General features: G+C 49.7%; 1 protein-coding gene across 4 annotated transcripts in view; it reads right to left on the reverse strand.

Moving 5' to 3' along the window:
• The window catches only part of WAPL (WAPL cohesin release factor), a 1,161,107-nt gene that overhangs the window by 308,571 nt on the left and 834,186 nt on the right, over positions 1-18,350 (reverse strand). The gene's annotated exons all lie outside the window — the stretch shown is intronic.

The raw sequence follows: 18,350 nt of genomic DNA on the forward strand, positions 1-18,350 counted from the left end.
TGCATATATATGTATACATTAAGGAGATGTTAGCCACTTAATTATGCATCCTAACAAACCCCCTCAAATGGCAAATACTGGTGCAAGGGATAATTACTTGAATGCTAGTAACTCCGCGACCAGGTGGAGGGATGATATATAACCGAGCAATATTCACGATAAACCCCATTTGATAGCACATTAAAAAATGGATGGGATGACCCTGTTAAGAGCCTCTAGAGAGAAACTATGGTTATGGTACTACCCTGTAGGAATGGGGCAGAGTGCTCCAATGGTGTGATCCATATACGGTCAGGAGGGAGCTGATTTACTGATTATTGGGGCTAGAGTTTAACGATTCAGGGCATGCCATTGGATATGTCATTGAGTCCCACTTCATGACTGCGAAGGCGGTACACCCATTTTGTTCTCTTAAGAGTAGGGCTCAGGTCTTGTCCCCCGTGGAGCTGTTAAATCTCAATTTCTCTGACAGTCCATGTTAACTCATCAACACTATGGTGTTTCTCCAAATAGTGTGCAGTCAGTTTGGTGTTGGACCTCATACACCTTATAGTGCTGCGGTGTTCCATGATGCTCGTCTTAACCTTGCGGGTGGTCATTCCCACATCCCGCATCTGGCATGGACACGTAATGAGTTAAGTAACACCCTCCGAATTACAATTTGTCTGCATCCTCTGTTCCCCAGAGTAGGTGAGGCCCATATCAATAGATTTAGTGTTGTTCGTGAAGTGGCAAACATTACAGCTGCCACACCTTGAGTGGCCTTGTACTGGAGGCAGTTGACCCGTGGCTGGTTTTCTACCAGACGCGGAAAAGCAGGTCTAGTATGCACTAACCTGTCTTTTATGTTGGAACTCCGCTTATATGAAAATAAGGGTTTCTCAATCTTCAGGCCATTGGTGTCAAGTACCCTCCAGTGTTTCAGTATTACTCGTCTGATTTGGTGAGACGCCATGTTAAAAGTAGTGACGCATACTGGTTTGTCAATGCTTAGTCGCCATCTCCAGAAGACTTTGTCGGCATTTGTGGCTCTTTTCCTGGCACGTTCTGGCTATCCCCTTTGGGAGAGTTTTCTTGAGAGGAGGGTAGCTTCCTCTTTAAAGCTGGATTTCTCCGTGCAATACAGTCTCAGGCGGAAGAACTGGCCCACTGGCAGATTCTCTCTTAGAGACTTCGGGTGGAAACTCTCAAAGGAGAGTAGGGCATTCTTATCCGTGGGTTTATGGTAGACTCTCGTATGAAGTTTACCCCCCCGGGTTCAATTATCAGATCCAGGAAAGGTAATCCTGTCTTTGTGACGGTAGATGTGAAATGGAGTAAAATACCTCAGCGCCTGCCTCCGTAGTTACTCTACACGGCGGAGGGAGGCGAGCTTTTGCCATCGGAGCACCACCCATTGGCGTAGTAAGGAGTGTGGGGGGCCGTTGAAGGCGCGATTTTACTTTTGATTTGAGTACCGTACCGAGTGTGAGTTTGAAGGGCTGCATGTTCTATTGTTATAACATAGTGGATGGCAAGGGATGTTATGTTGACCATACGTGTGTTTCAACTATTATATTGTATACCGTTTTGTATACCACGTGACACTATTGTGAAACGAGGTGCCTATGGTTCATTCGCTCATATCGCACCAGGAATCTTGATGTGGCATTTGCCCTATGACACGATGAGCTTTACTTGGTTACTTGCAAACTAGTAACATTAACTACCAGATGAAACACAATACCTTCACTATTACAACAGCCCTATTTGCCTTAAACTTGACAATGACAATAAATATGGGCATACTAGAGATAAGTAATGGTCTCGCACTGTGGATTACAGCTGATGAAGTAACTCTCAAAGATTATGCCTAGTTTTATATCCCTCCTATAAAGAGGGAGACTACAGGGGGGTCTCCCCTTGCCCGCCACCAGTTCAAATACTAAATGGGGTAAACTCGGTGAGTAGAGTCATCCACCGGACCCCGAATGGTCAGCAGCACTGGCTGCGTGGATGATAGCCTGATGATTGCATATGCTGGAGAGATGTGTATATATACATTTTAATTGAATAAATGATTTTTATAATTCTTTTTTGACACACGCAATAATAGATGGGGTTGACATCCTAGTCTTTCCATATGATTGACTCACTGGATTGTATGTTGGTTTACACAAAATTTCCAAGACAAAATTGCATACACTTGCATGAGACCACTCCTTCTGACAGGTTGTCTCTTCTTGTTATTTCTATCGGTTCCTTAGTACTTTCATTAACTATTAGAGGGATTTCCTCAACACGGAAGGAACTGGCTTTAAGTTACCCTCTTATCTCTATTGTAGGTGAGAGTGAGTGTGTACTGGGACAGGTAGAATCCTGAGAAAGGCCGCCGTGACCCTACACGAGGGCCATACACTAATGGCCGAAACATGTTGACCACCTGGCAGTAAGGGAGGGGTGCTTGGAGTACATAGGATCTCTCAATCACCACCATCCTTCACATTTTTTAACGGCTGGCCGGAAGATCCAGGAATAACGTTTTAGGCACAGCGACACTTCCGAGGCAGTTTTAAATCACTCCACACTGCACTTTCACTACCGTCGTTCCCAGTCACTGTATAATTATTTTGAGTCTGTTTGTGTTGTCTTGCCCAACCCTATTGCTCCACCCCATGCGTGGCAACGCTGGGGTGTTTTTGTAAGCATTCCAATGATGAAGCATGTCACACATTTGTGAGAGTGAGGGCAGTATTGGCACATACAGCACATGCCATCACACAATTTATTTTATTCCTACACATTTCTACACTTAAGTAATGAAGGTACGACTTATTTAAGGTTAAAAATTCTAACAGGCAGGGTGTGAGTAATGTAATACATTAAACCGTTGACTTGTACAGCAGTATGGTTCACTATAATAATTCAGAAAACCCCCCGCCCCCTACTTTAACACAGATTGTGTCAAAAGTAACAAGGCATGTGTTATTCTGAATTTATTATCAGTTACTTATCTATTTTTTTATATTACACTGGCAACCATTTTTAATGTTCCAATTGCCTGCAGAATCAAATATCGAATATGCTACTTACCAGTATGCATCTGTTCTTGGCATGTAGGGCTGCTGACATTCATATCTGTGCATAGATCGCCGCCTAGTGTTGGGTCCGGATGATTGCACATTGTTGTCCTGGAAGAGTCTTCGAAGTATCACAAGATAGGTGGCTCCTCCCCTGGACTACAGTGCGCATGGGCATCCTCTCCATCCTCAGATTGTTTTTTTCCTATTGTTTTTTTTCATATATAGCCCTCATGTGCATATCCGAGCAAATTTTGAAATGTTGCAGCAGGTTTCCAGTAACATAGTATCACTACTTTTGCTACTGAGAAACCCGGGGAAATCAGCCATTTAGCATGGTGGTGTAGAAAAGGTAGGAGTGATATATCGCTTAACAAAACAAGTCTCCCTGTCTGTGGTATTGTCACTAAAAGTTCTGTTCTGAGCGAGTCTCAAATAGCTTGCCAATTCTGGGGGAATGCCGTACATTCCCATAGAACATGCCATTTATCACAGTCTTGTGCATCACACTTCCAGCATTTTGATTTACTCATTGAGTTTGGTCGGGCACCAACGCCATTAGTATAGGACCTTATAGTAGCTAAGTTTCAGTCTAGCATTTGTTAGCGTCTTATCATGGTTTTCTAAATTTGAGAGTATAGGCAACTAGAGTATTAGTTTAGGGGGTGAGAATCCACCTTAAATAATAGTCACAATCCTTGTCAGGATGAACCGCTAAGTCACTAAATAAACCTGTGCTTAACCATCTGGTAGCTTGGCATAAAGCAGTCAGGCTTAACCTTAAGACAATGCATGAAACCTTTCTGCAGAACTCAAACAGCAATACGATGACAATACAAGGAAAATCTCAAACCAATTTAGAAAGAGTAGACATCAAATAACATCCAGTAAGCAGATCCAAAGATATGAATTTTTAATGATTGAACTAAAAATAGCTCCATAAAGTGTAAAGCACCAACTGCGGTTATCTGGTTGTGCTAGACCAGGTCAAAGTCATAAGTGAAGGCCAACTGTGAAGGAGCGCAGTTCAGATCCTGGGATAATGTTTGTCCTGGCGGAAAGTTAGCCTCCTGACTTAGAATTTAGTTTTTGAGTAGAAGTGGTTATTAGCTAGTTGTCAGCAGAGCAAGCTGGGTCCAAAGAACAGCTCGCCAAAGGCGGGTTACTTAACGCACAAGTTACTACTTGTGTAACAATATATCTGTAAGACAAATTAGTTAGTGATAGATTCCTTACTTTAAAATAATCCCAAGGCGTCAGACTGGATCCGGAAACTTTTGCTAGCAGTACCCCTGCGCGTCAGTAGGTGGCGTCGTGCGGCTCCACGTCCGTCACTGGCGTCGTAAGCGCCGAGATGACGACACAGAGACTAATTAGGCGCCACCCATGCGCGCTGACGTCAGTTCTGTACACTACTTTCCGCGCAAGGAACGCAGAGCCATGCAAGAAACTGACTACTGGTGCCAAGAAACTAGGGCCCTGAAAGGGATGACCTTAACCCTAGAAATCAGTTCGCAGAACGGGGAGGATGGATGGGGCGGTAAGGAATCTATCACTAACTAATGTCTCTTACAGATATATCGTTACACAAGTAGTAACTTGTGCATCTGAAAGAGACGTTAGTGATAGATTCCTTACTTTAGAATAGATACCCCAGCAATACCAACCCCGGTGGTGGGTCTGCGAACGGATTACACCAGAAAGTCAGAGAACAGAACGGCCAAAGAAGCTGTCTCTCCGGACTTGACTGTCAAGGCAGTAATGCTTGGTAAACGTGTGCAGCAAGGCCTAGGTAGCTGCAGGACAAATATCCTGCAAGGGAACGCCGCGTCCCAAGGCAGTAGTGGCTGCAGTTGCCCTGGTAGAATGGGCACGCAGCCCCACAGGAGGCTCCTTCTTAGCCAAGGAGTAACATGCTTTGAGGCACAGAATGAGCCACCGCGAGATGGTGCGTTTGTGCACGGCCCGACCTTGCTTGGCGCCCACGTAGCCAACAAAGAGCTGGTCATCCACCTGGAACTGCTGTGTACGCTTCAGACAGAACGCGAGCGCACGTTTTGGGTCCAGACGGTGGAGCCTCTCCTCCTCCCTTGAAGGATGCGGAGGCGGAAAGAAGGAGGGCAAAGTGATGGTCTGCCCGATGTGGAAGGGCGTGACAACCTTTGGCAAAAAAGAATGACAGGTCCTTAACACCACCTTGTCCGGATGAACAGAAAGGAAAGGAGGTTTGGAAGAAAGAGCCTGGAGCTCACTCACTCTTCTGGCAGAGGTGATAGCTACCAGGAAAGCCGTCTGGAGAGTAAGAAGATGTAAAGGACGGTTATGAAGGGGCTCAAAAGGAGTGCACATCAGATAGGTCAAGACAAGATTTAAGTCCCACTGAGGCATTATGAATGGCACGGGAGGAAACGTGTGTGTAATGATTGAATGAATGAATGAACGAAGGAACATTTCTAAAGCGCGTGGTTACCCAGGGGCATCCCAGCGCTACGAAGCCATGTGAACTGTGAGGAGATTAATAAAAGAGAAAGGTTTTCAGATGTTTTCTGAACTTGAGGTAGTCCGGTTCGGCACGTATGTGGAGGGGGATACTGTTCCAGAGTCTGGATGCATTGTATGTGAACAGTCGGCCTCCACTACGTGCACGTTTAATCTTGGGGACTTAGATTAAACCTTTATTCTCAGACCTAAGGGCACTGTTAGGTACATAAGGTTGGATCCAGGGGCGGATCAAAGGTGGGCCCTTTCCTGACACCGACTTATAGGTGATACACAGCCTTAAATCGAATTCTTTCCTGGACAGGGAGCCAATGCAAGTTAGTGAGGGCAGGCTTTGCAGAGGATCGTTTGGAAATGTTCAGCAGCATACGGGCCGAACAGTTCTGTACGATTTAAAGTTTTTTGATGGTAGCCTGGGGTGCTCCCAGGTAGATGGCATTGGCATAATTGAGTCATAAAACGAGGGCCTGTACCAGCAGCCGTCTAGCAGCAAAAGGGAGCAGGGGGAGTAACTTTCTAAACATTCTTAGTAAGCCATAACAAATCGCTGCTACTACATGTGAATGCTCTCTAAAATCAAGATTGCAATCAATCCAGACTCCTAGGCTCTTTATTTTTTTTAGGGGCTGGGGGTGACCTAGGCAACTGGGCCACAGGTGATCTACATTTGGGGGAGCAGACTTCCCCAAAAGCAGGAGTTCGGTCTTAGATCCGTTAAGTTTAAAAAAGGAACTACTCATCCAGTTTAAGACTTTCTCAAGGCAGGTGGTTAGATCAGGGTCCAGGTGGTTGGATTGCTTCAAGGAGATAATTGTGTGTCGTCGGCGTATGCAACGATCTAAACCCCAAATGGGTATACTGTTTCAGCCAACGAGCTCATATAGACATTGAACATCGAGGGGCTTAGGGAAGATCCCTGTGGGACCCCACAAGTCAACGGAATACGTTTCGAGGAGCATTCTCCTTCGAAAACTGTAGAGACCCTGTTTTGGAGGAAAGACTGTAGCCATTTTAGTGCCAGTCCGGTCACTCCGGCCTCCCTCAGTCTTTGTATCATTAGCTGGTGATTAACAGTGTCGAAGGCCGCGCTAAGGTCCAATAAAATAAGGGCAGCGCAGCCTCCATTGTCAAGGGTCTTCCTGATTTCCTCTACTGCAGCCAGGATAGCCATCTCTGTGCCTTGTTGGGGTCTAAATCCAGTCTGCGTAGGATGCAGACGATTGTATTCCAAGAAGGCGATAAAATCAAATTGAATAACGCCTTTCAGGAAACGGTTAACAACCGGGGACTTAAAGAGAGAAGGCTGATCTGGAAGCCTGAGAAAGGCAGAGATGGCTGAAAGATAACCTTTGATAGTGCCCAGAGCAGAGCCCTGCTGGGCCAAAGAAAGGAGGAACAGAAGGACTTCGGAAAGAGGGGGCAGAAAGGGGATCCACAGCCTTAGCTGTGCACCATGCCACAAACTTGTTCCACCTGCAGGCGTATACCTTTTAAGTGGAGGGACGCCTGGCTGCCAGAATGACATCACAGACTTTGGGAGGAAGATCGAAAGCTGTTAACTGGCGCCGCTCGATCTCCCCACATGGAGGTGGAGGCTGGACAGGTTCGGGTGGAGGACCGTCCCCTGCTGCTGCGACAGAAGATCCTCCCTAAGAGGGAGACGGATCAGGGGATCGATCGCCATGCTGAGTAGCTCGGGATACCAGTATCTTCGTGCCACAAGGATGACTTGGGCCCGGTCGCGCCGAATCTTCTTCAGCACTCTGGGCAGAAGTGGTATAGGTGGAAAGGCGTACAACAGACCGCAACTCCACTCATGACGAAAAGCATCGCCTAGCAAGTGCCGCCTTGGAAATTCCAAAGCGCAGAACTGAAGACATTGCGCGTTCTCTTCGGTGGTGAATAGATCTAACCAAGGCTCTGCCCACTGCTGAAAGAGACCTTGCACCACCTCCGAGTGAAGACGCCATTCGTGATCCATCATGGACCTGCGGCTGAGTTTGTCCGCCCTGGCGTTCAGTGAACCTGCCAGGTGTTGAACCACAGGGATATGTCCTGATGTTCCAGCCATGTCCGGAGGCAGAGGGCCTCTTGACATAGGGTCCACGACCCCACCCCGCCTTGTTTGTTGCAGTACCACATGGCAGTGGTGTTGTCCGTGAACACCTGCACCACTCTTTCCCAGACAGAGGCACGGAACGCCTTCAGTGCAAGTCGGATCGCCCGGAGCTCCAGAAGGTTGATATGGAGCCGGGACTCCGCCGGAGACCACAGTCCTCTGATCTGCAACTCTCCCAAGTGACCTCCCCATCCCAGGGGGGACGCATCCGTCACCACTGTGTGCTCCGGTTGGGGAAGGGATAGGGATCTGCCATTGACCCAATCGCGATTTGTGAGCCACCACTGCAATTGTCGGGCAGTGTCCTCCGAGAGCTGGACATGATCTGACAGGTTGCCCTGATGCTGCGCCCACTGGAACTTCAGGTACCACTGCAGAGCCCGCATATGCCATCTGGCATGCGGCACTAGCAGGATGCATGAGGCCATCAGACCCAGAAGCCGGAGGGTCATCCTGAGAAACCCGGGACAGAGGCTGAAAGATCAGAATCATAGCCTGAATATCCCGGACTCGCTGCTCGGGAGGATAAACCCGAAACAGCGTTGAATACAGAACCGCTCCAATGAAGGAGAGATTCTGAGAGGGACTCAGGTGCGACTTCGGCACGTTGATGGAGAACCCCAGCAAATGCAGGAGGTCGGCCATAGTCTGAAGGTGGTTGACAACTGCATGGGGCAAGCCCGCCTTCATCAACCAGTCGTCGAGGAAAGGGAAGACTGATACCCCCGACCTGCGCCGGTGAACTGCGACCACCGCCATCACCTACGTGAACACCCGAGGGACGCTGGTAAGGCCGAAGGGGAGCACGGCAAACTGAAAATGATCCTGGCCTACCGTGAACAGTAGGTTAATGCCGGTAGGCTGGTAGGACGGGGATGTGAAAATATGCGTCCTGCAAGTCCAACGCTAACATCCAGTCTCGTGGGCAGCCAGGACCAGAGCCAGAATCAGCATATTGAATTTCTCATTCCGGAGGAAGCGATTGACATTCCGGAGGTCCAAGATGGGGCGCAGGCCCCCCTTGTCCTTCTTGGGGACCAGAAAGTAGTGGGAATAACAACCACTCCCTACCTCCAGCCCAGGAACGCACTCGATGGCCGCCTTGGCCAAGAGGGCCGTGACTTCCTGCTGGAGAAGTACCAAGTGATCCCCTGTCATGTGATGGCACCGAGGTGGCATGGCTGGAGGGTAGGACTGAAAGGGAAGGAAGTAATCTCTGCAGATGATCTGCAACACCCAATTGTCCGAGGTGATATCACGCCAGTGGGGGAGGTGGTGGCGGATCCTGCCACCCACCGGCATGGGTTGCTCCACAAAGCTCAGATTAGGAAGGTTTGGCGGTTGAAGAGGCGGTCCATGGTAGCAAGAAACTCTTGCACCTGTTCGGGAGTCGCAAACGGATCCGGGTAAGGCGGGTAGGCCGCGGGACTCCCAGGATCCAAAGGAGCCGCAGGGGCAGAACCCCTGTCCCCCTCGTCCGCATCCGGGTACCAACGGGGGGACGTCAGAGAGCAAACTCGCTTCTTTGACTTCTTTTTGTGTCGATTCTTACCCGAATCCGAGGGCGAAGACTTGGAGCCTGAGGAGCGAGGACAGCGGCCTTGCAAGCGTTCCCGTGAACGGTCCCTGGACCTGGAATGGCGCTGGGACGAGTGCCAGACCTCCAGCAGCTTCCGGCGCCTCTCCCTCAGGGGGGCCGCCACTGACATTGCGACGGCAGGCCCCACAAGACTTAAATCCAGGCATCCCTAAGTGCACCAAGGAGAAAGGGAGACAAAAGTCTCAAAAAGGGTAGTCAAAAAGTGACTAAGGTACGTGCTCTAACCGGATCTGCGCTTGCTGGCGCGGAAAAATAAATAACCGACGTCAGTGCGCATGGGTGGCGCCTAAGTAGTCTCGGTGAAGTCATCTCGGCGCTTACGACGCCAGCGACGAACGCGGAGCCGCACGACGCCACCTACTAACGCGCAGGGGTACTGCTAGCAAAACTTTCCGGATCCAGTCTGACGCCTGGGGATTAATCTAAGGTAAGGAATCCATCACTAACGTGTCTCTTTCAGATAGTTGGGTCCCTGTACAGTCGTCAAAGACTGGAAAGCCACAAGCGGGAAAAGAATAGTGAGTGTCCAGGAGGGCCTTGACATCGTTCAACTTCGGCCTCGATAAAGCCCTCTAAGTTAGGACTTAGAATCTTTTCTGGAAGATGGATCTTCTGCCAGGCAATCCAGCAAACTCAGGCCGATCAGCGATTCAATGTTGATGGCTGCAGCTTCAACTGTGTTCCTGGTCTTTGACGGTTCTCCAGGCAGAACGTTTCTAACTAGCAGTTTTGCAGTTTGAGGACAAGAGGAGTAAACTAACACCAGCCCAGGGTTTTCCTGATGTCGTGTAGTTTCCACTAATCTGTAGGATCTGTGTGTTTGCGGACACATACTTTGGGTGAGGTGCCTGGACTGTTCCAGGCACCCCTGCAGAATATGTTGGCCTATGGACTGGGTAACTCACAGTGCACATATAAGCCCCCCCCCCACCTAAACAAGGAGTGAATGGTTTCTGGCAACCACTGAACATAACAATCCTGACCGCTCAGGGAACGTGATAACAGATCAGAAACCTTACACTCAGTCACACGTGCTCTTTGATCTCAAGAGAAATATACAAATCCACAATAGGCCTTTTCAATATATTTATTGAACCAACGTTATTCTTGTATAAAATATATGTACTGCGATAATCAGACCGATGCAGGGAAACAGTTACTTACCTCCGGTAACTATCTTTCTGGTAGAGACATATTAGTTGTAGATTCCTTACCATAGTTTCCCCCAAACGTCAGTCGGGATCCGGGGATTTTTCATTAGCTATACCCTTGCGTGTTGGAAGGTGGCGTCATTCGGCTCCGCGCCCGTCCTCCGTGTCATGGGCTCCGGGATAACATTGCGGGACCTATATAGATGCCGCATATGTACGGCAACGTCAGTTTTTAACCCGAATTTCCATGCCAGAACGCTGAGCCATGAAAGACACTAACCACTGGTACGCCAAAACTAGGGCTCTGGAGGGAAGTCCCTATCCCTAGAAATCAGTTTGTGGGGAGGATGGGTGGGGAATTAAGGAATCTACAATATATGTCTCTACCAGATACATTGTTACCGAAGGTACGCAACTTGTTCATCCGATAGAGACTAATAGTTGTAGATTCCTTACCTTAGAATAGATACCCCCAGCGATACCATCCCCGGAGGAGGGTCTGCGAACCAAGATCACACCAGGAAGCCCAGGAGAACCGAACGGGCAAGTACCCTTCCCTACAGACTTGGCTGTTCAGGCAATAGTGTCTGGTAAAAGTGTGCAAGGATGCCTACGGTGCTGACAGATGTCAAGGACTGGAACTCCATGTGCCAACGCTGTTGTTGCTGCCATTGAATGAGCATGCAACCCCCACTGGAGGGTCCTTTTTTGATGTAAAGGACAACCCATCAGGAGATGGTCCACTTTCGAACATCCCGACCTTTCCTGACACCCACATAGGCAACGAAGATTTGATCATCCACTCAGAAGCCTTTTGTGCAGTCAAGCTAAAGACACAGCACGTTTTGGGGGCACATGGTGGCGACTCTACTACTTGGAGGGATGTGGGGGTGGACACAAGGTGGGCAGAGTGATACACTGCCCCACATGAAAAGGCGTGACGACCTTTGGAAGGAATGAAAGCTTTATCTGAAGCACAACTTCATCGGATGGCCAGATCGAAAAGGGGGCTTAGAAGATAAAGTCTGCAGCTCACTCATCCTGCGAGCAGAGGTGATGGCAACAAGCAAGGCAGTTTTGAGAGTCAGCAACTTGAGGGGATAGCTTTTAAGAGGCTCGAAGGGAGCACATATATATATATATATAAAAGAGAGAACTATTGGGGCATTACGAAAGGAGATGGAGGGAACAGAAGAGTAAGGGACTTAAAGAATCTGTTGACAATAGGAGATCTGAATTAAGAAGGCTGATCTGGCAGCCAGAGAAAAGCAAGATATCCTTTGAGTGCCAAAGGCAGATCCCTGCAGGGCCAAAGAAAGAATGTTCAAGAGGACCTTGGAAACTGGAGCAGAAAGGGGGTCCACAACCCTTGCTGTACATAATGCCACAAATTTGTTCAATCTACAGGTGCATACCATTTTAGCGGAGGAACGCCTGGCTGGCAAGATAACAGACTTTGGGGGGGAAGGTCGAAAAGGGTTAACTGCAACCGCTCAATCTCCACGCAAGCAGCTGGAGACTTGACAGGTTTGGGTTAAAAATCCTCCCCTGCTGCTGCGACAGAGGTTCCTCTCGAAAGGGCAGTCTAATATGAGGATCGATGGCCATGCTCAGAAGGTCGGGGTACTGGACTCTCCATGCCCAATCCACAGCTACAAGAAAGACTTGAGCCCGGTCATGCTTGATCACTCTGGGCAGAAGTGGTACAGGCAGAAAAGCGTACAGGAGGCCAAAGCTCCACTCGCGACAAAAGTGTCTGCGAGCGAGTGCTGGAAACTTTAACAAGCAATACTGTTGACATGGTGCCTTCCCTTCGGCGAGGTAGATCTAACCAAGGCTCTCCCCACCGCTGAAAGACCTTGCACTACCTCCTGATGGAGACGCCATTCGTGACTGACTAGGCATCAAGGGATGAGTTTGTCCGTGCTGGCGTTCAGGGAGCCTGGAAGGTGTTGAACCACCAGGGTTAAGTCATGATGTTTCAGTCATGTCGAGAGACGGAGAGCCTCTTGACAAGGGGTCCATGTCCCAGCCCCCCATTTGATGCAGTACCACATCGTGGCGGATTTGTCGGTAAACACCTGCACCACTTTCCCCTGAGAGGGAAGGAATGATTTCAGTGCCAGTCTAATTGCTCGGCGCTCCAAAAAGTTGATATGGAGACCGGATTCCGCCGGAAACCAGATGTTGGAAGCTGGCTCTGCATATACTACACCAAAGTAAGGTATGGTGTGCAGAGTCCAGTGGGTCTCCAGGGGTATAGCAGAGGCTAAATTAGATAATCACCAACAGCTCTAGTAGTGTGGTTGAGCAGCTAGGCTAATCAGGAGGGTGTGTTAAGCATTTATTGTATTCACTCAATCAAGGCTTATGTGACACATACAGACAGAATCCAGACCAATTCTGTAAGTATTTAAAAAAGGTATACTTATGGTTTATTTATACAGCCAAGCAGGACTTTGTACAAGTAGGTAATAAATATTTGCAAATGCACGACTGTTCGGGGAAATGCAGTTCTTGTAATTGTAACAGTTACAGGTCAATCACGCTTTTCAGAATACATGGAATACACAGTAAATACTCTTTGATTACTTTCAGATTACTTTACAATAGTGCTAACTTTTACTCCATACATTATCAGTTCTACATAGAACACTTTCTAGACACAAAATCCCTGTGGGAGGAAAAATGGTCCGCAAATTCAGAGGTAAGTATTTGACTTGCGAGGTTGAGGGTTTGGAATTAGGACCTTGGTTTCTAAAGGTCCAGGTGGAAACTCTACTTGCACCACCCGTGGCACTGGGGCGGCCGGGTGAAGAGTGCAGGGGCCCAACGTTAGCCAACGGGCTTAAGGGGGCATTGGGTTGGGTGTCTGCTGGCAAGCGGGCCACTTGAATGTGGGAGCCCATCCCTAAAGTTGCGGTTGGCACTGCAGGGGCCAAACACCAACACAAGAACAGCAGCACCGAGGTGGCCGGGTGCAGGAGGTAAAGCGGACGTCGGGGTCCCTGGGTTTCTCAGTGGAGTCTATCAGTTTCAGAAAGCTGCAGGCTCGGTGGGGAAGACTTCTTGCAGGTGACCCACGATTAGGCAGGCAACTGGGGATCTGGGAGGATGCTTGAACTCCGTGGTTGGGCCAACCAAGGCCGGGAAGGTGTTTAGGTCTGGGGTGTCTTATGCGTCTGTTTTCTTAGGCTGCGATCGGTTGCGGTAGGTGTCCGTCGGACGGACGTGGTTGGACTTCCTGGACTGCTTTGGTCAAGGAAACGGTTGTCTTGCCGCTGTCGATCGTGGTTGGGGGACCCTTCATGTGAAGGCTGCAGGTTTAGTTTCGCAGCTTGCGGGAGGTCTGGGGTCACCGGATCCCAACTTAGGATTGTCAGGGGGATCTCTTTGGAGTATGAGGCACTCTGTCTCAGCCTGTGGCGGGCGGTTGCAGGGTGATGCAGAATCGCATATTACGGACTCCGAAGGTTAGCCTTTGGTTTGAGCGAATCCGGTGCTCACGGGAGACAGTCTGTTAGTTGAGTGCAGGGCAGGTCCTCTGGGCTCTGCTGCTGCTGGACACGCTGGTTTCTTCGCTGTATACAGGTCATGATTGGCAGAGGCTGGTAGGACTGGGGCCAAGTCAGTTGGTGTCCTCTGTTTCTTTCTGGGTCAGCACATCTCTTCGGGCCTCCTTTCTTTCTCGAATCTGAGGAGGAAAGGTTCAGGGTCGCCCCTAACTATTAAATTTAATGATGTTGATGGGTTCCTTCCTTGGGGTGGGTACAGCCCCTATTATGTTACCCTCCAGCAGGAGGGAACATGAGCCTCTTTCTAATTGTGTGTCCCATCATCTTCAAGATGGAGGGGACTGATATGTGTGCTTCACCTCAGGGTTTGGGTTGGCAGGGGTGGGCACACTTCTCTTAGCTTGGATTTCCAGCCTATTCTACCGCTGAAGTGGGGGTCAGAACCTGTGGGGGCCAGTTGCTGAGGACAGCAAAAGACAGACAGCGTCCAGAGGTGGCAGACCTTTGAAGCTTCCCCTTTCGTGGGCGCAGCCCAACATGGGGGAGGAGGCATGACACCTCTGCCCAGGATGGGCTTTGTTCCTGGACCCAGAGAGCTGAGGGAGGCCCTCTACCCACGGGTCCAGAAACCTGTCTGGTGGTGGCAATGGCGGGCAGCCATTCAGGAACCACACCAGAGCTGGTCGATTTTCAGGGGGCATCTCTAAGATGCCCTCTGACAGCACTTTACATTAAACACAACACTGGCATCAGTGTGGGTTTAATGTGCTGAGAATTTTGGTTCCACACTTCCCAGTTTTTAGTGCCATTATGGAGCTATGCAGTTCATAGTGACCAACTCCCAGACCATATACTCTTTATGGCTTTACTACACTTACAATGTCTATGAATGGACTTAGACACTGTAGGGGTACAGGGCTCATGCCTCTGGACCCTCACCTTCGGACTAGTGCACCCTGCTAGCGGGGCTTCTTACCTAGGCCTTAAGCAGTTGATTGCAGGCATGGCACGCAGGAGTGTGTGCCATGTCTACTTCACTTTTTTTCTGCACCAAAACACCCCTTCTTCGGTGGGATCCACGTCCTAGGCCACGCAGAGGCAGTACAGCTTGCGCAGGCCTGTGGCTCTGGGCGGAACGTAGCCACGAAAGGGCCGAAAGCCAGACTGGGCCGGGCGGGAGGTGTAAGCGATGCCTAGAGATCTGGCCTTGGCCTTGGAATCCTTAAAGCACTCGAGCACTTTGTCTGCCTTGTCGCCAAACAGGCGACGACAATCAAGGGGCATGTCCAAAAGCGTTACTTGGACATCCCCATAAAAACTAGTGTACCTCAACCAGACGTAGCGTCTCAGGGCTGACGTGGAAATCGTCCTGCCCAGTGAGTCGGCGATGTCCAGCCCACACCGGATGGTGAACTTCGCAGCGTCTCTCACTTCGACAACAGCATGGGCAAGCACAGCCGGGGCCTCCTCTGGGCACTGTGGCAGCACCTGCGCAACTGTGTCCCACACAGAGTGGCAGTAACGGCACAACAGGCATGCGGTGTTCACTGACCGCAGCCCCAAGATCTTCCCAAGGGGGTCCAGCTTAATGGATTCCCTATCAGATGGTGCGTTAGGGAATGCGCCTTTGGACGTGGAGGCTTGGACTACCAAGGTCTCATAGGTAGGAGGGGAAGAGGGGAAAATGTGGTCGCCCAGGGCCGGGCGGTGGCGTCTGACAATCATCCAGTCCACAGGAGTCCATGTGTTGAGCTAGGACCAAGTGCCCAAAAGGATGTCCGTACGGGCCTCATTGAACGGCAGCAGGAACTCCGAGGAGCCCGCGGCCGGTTGAAGCACCTGTCAGGTGGTTAGTCCTGACCGCCACCGTAGGAAGTTTGAAGTTTAGTGCCTCGGCTGCCCTATGCAACAACATGGCATAAGATACAACCTCCTCCGTAGCCACGGTAGGGGTAGACAGCATGCCAAGGTCTGGTGAGGTGTCCAGACCACTGGCCTCACCCAACTCCTCTCTCCAGTCTGGTTCCTCCAACTGGTCCGCAAGAGGGTCCACAGAATCCTCCCAGTCCTCCTTACACTCTCCTGTATGCCACTCAGGCTGGTAAGAAACATCAGGAGAGAACAGGGGTACAAAAGTACCGGTCGGCGCCGGTCCAGACATCGGCTGGGTAACAACCGGCGTCAGAGGCGGTGAGGTGTCGCCACTGGATTTGACGCCGGAGGTGTCACAAGGTCGATGGGTGCCGATCCTGATCCAGGCCTGGATCCTTGGGGGCCCTGCGGCCGCCATCGAAGGCCTAGAGGCCCCAACTGAGACCGCGGGGCCAGAGGGCAAGCCAGCGGAGTCAAACTGCCCGAAGATAGAATGTAAGGCTTGGTAAAAAGCTTTGAAGCTGGGTAGGAGTCGCTCCGGGTCCTGGACAGGGAAGGAAGGCCAGAGTCGACCCAACAGGCTCCGCAGGCAGAGCCGGCCGACTTCCTTCCGTGTCCTGCGATGCTTTTTCACCATCTTCTTCTGCTTCATCTTACCGGACGACTAAGACTTATGACGAGTGGTGGTGGTGGTGATGGCTCCGCGACCTCCCTCTCGACTGTGAACGGCATGGAGCGGTCTGCCGGGCCTCGGGAAGCTTTCTGGAGCGCTCCCGCAAAGACTTCAGATTCATGGCATGGCATGGCAGTCGGAGCACGACTTTGGGTCGTGGTCGCGCTCAAGGCACCAAAAGCACATGCGGTACGGGTCCGTAACCAACATCAGTTTGTGGCAGGAGTCACAAGCCTTGAAGCCAGTCCGACTTGACATCCCTCCGTTCACCAGGAGTCGATCGACTCAAAAAATGGTGTTGAAAAAAGTAACAAAAAACAGAGTCAAAAAGTGACTCCAGCTACCGCTCTCTCTGGATCTGCGCTGGTTGGTGCGGAAAAAGAAAGAACAGACGTCAGCACGCGAGGGTGGCGTCTAAGTAGATACGGCAACGTCATTCTGGCGACCACGACGAACGTGAAGTCAACAGACGCCACCTATCGATGCGCAGAGGTACTGCGAAGGAAAAAATTCTCAGAATCCAGTCTGACGCCTGGGGGTAATTCTAAGGTGAGGAATCCATAACTAATTATCTCTTTCAGATTCATGACTACTTGTAGGTCTCCCAGCGCTGTCAGTGCAGCTAAAGCGAAGCAATTTACAAACACGCACTTTAGAATAGCCACGTTTTTAATACTTTGCGGAACGGTAGTTCCTTAACAAAAACTCAAAGATAGAGAGGGATGGTGCTCCATAATTTAGATGCATGGAGTGTAAAAGATCTCCCCCTTGCTTTTACTCTTAATCAAAGGGATCTGAGTCAGACAGGCATTAGAGGAGCACAGAGATCTCCCATGTTAATAGAAGAAAAGCAAAACTCTAGAGATGGACAGATCTTTGTCAAACAGTGCCCTGTGTGTGATGCAGAGAGATTTTAATTTAATCTTCTCTGCTATCGTCAGCCAGCGGAGGAAATGCAAGGCTTGACGCACAGACTGATGTCTTCGTAGAAAAGACAAACATGCTGCAGAGTTTTGTACCACCTCTAGTTTTTTGATTTTGGCTTCGGGGGCTCCCAAATTTAAGGAGTTGCCATTGGAGGAAGGATGGGTATTATTTTGCACAATATCCTTCACATCCTATAGCAAGTCGCAGTTAGTGCAAAAGACTGGGTATCAAACTTGAAAGAATCATCTAGCCACATCCCCAAGTTCTTTATGGCAGGTTTAGGCGATTGGATAGGACTTCGACAGCCTGGCCAACTCTAGTGCTAAAGGGAAACTGGGGTTTAGCCTAAATAAGCTAATTCTTTTTGCAGTAAGACCAGAGTTCTTCATGCACTTTGCGACATTTTCCAGACAAAGGCATAAAGAGGGGGCTGCAGAGCCATCTGTCTGAGCAAGTGAAAAGACAAACTCCTTGTTGTCAGCATATGATATCAAAATCCCAAGAGGGAGGACGATCTATGCAAAAGGTCTCAGGTATACATTGAACAGACTTGGGCTTAACAGAGAGCCCTGTGGTACTTCGCATTTTAGTCGAAGACTGTGAGATACAATTTCCCTCAAAAACCTGGAAGGCCCTATCCTCCAGAAAGGACTCCAACCAAGCAAGAGCAGTTCCAATCATAGAGGCATTTCGTAATCTGTCGACAAGGATATTGTGGTGTACGGTGTTAAACGCTGAGATCTAGGAGGAGGATCACAGCTGAACCTCCTTGATCAAGTAGGCTTTTGTGTTTGACTACTGCCAGCAAGGCCGTCTCAGTATAGTGGTAAGGACGGAATCCAGTCTGTAATGGATGCAAGATGTCATACTTATCTAGAAATTCGGAGAGAACAATTGGTGTGTCTTTCCAGAATTTTGTTAATCCTCGGCAGGAG

The sequence above is a fragment of the Triturus cristatus genome, chromosome 1_2 (assembly GCF_964204655.1).
Source record: "Triturus cristatus chromosome 1_2, aTriCri1.1, whole genome shotgun sequence".
Classification (NCBI taxonomy): domain Eukaryota; kingdom Metazoa; phylum Chordata; class Amphibia; order Caudata; family Salamandridae; genus Triturus; species Triturus cristatus.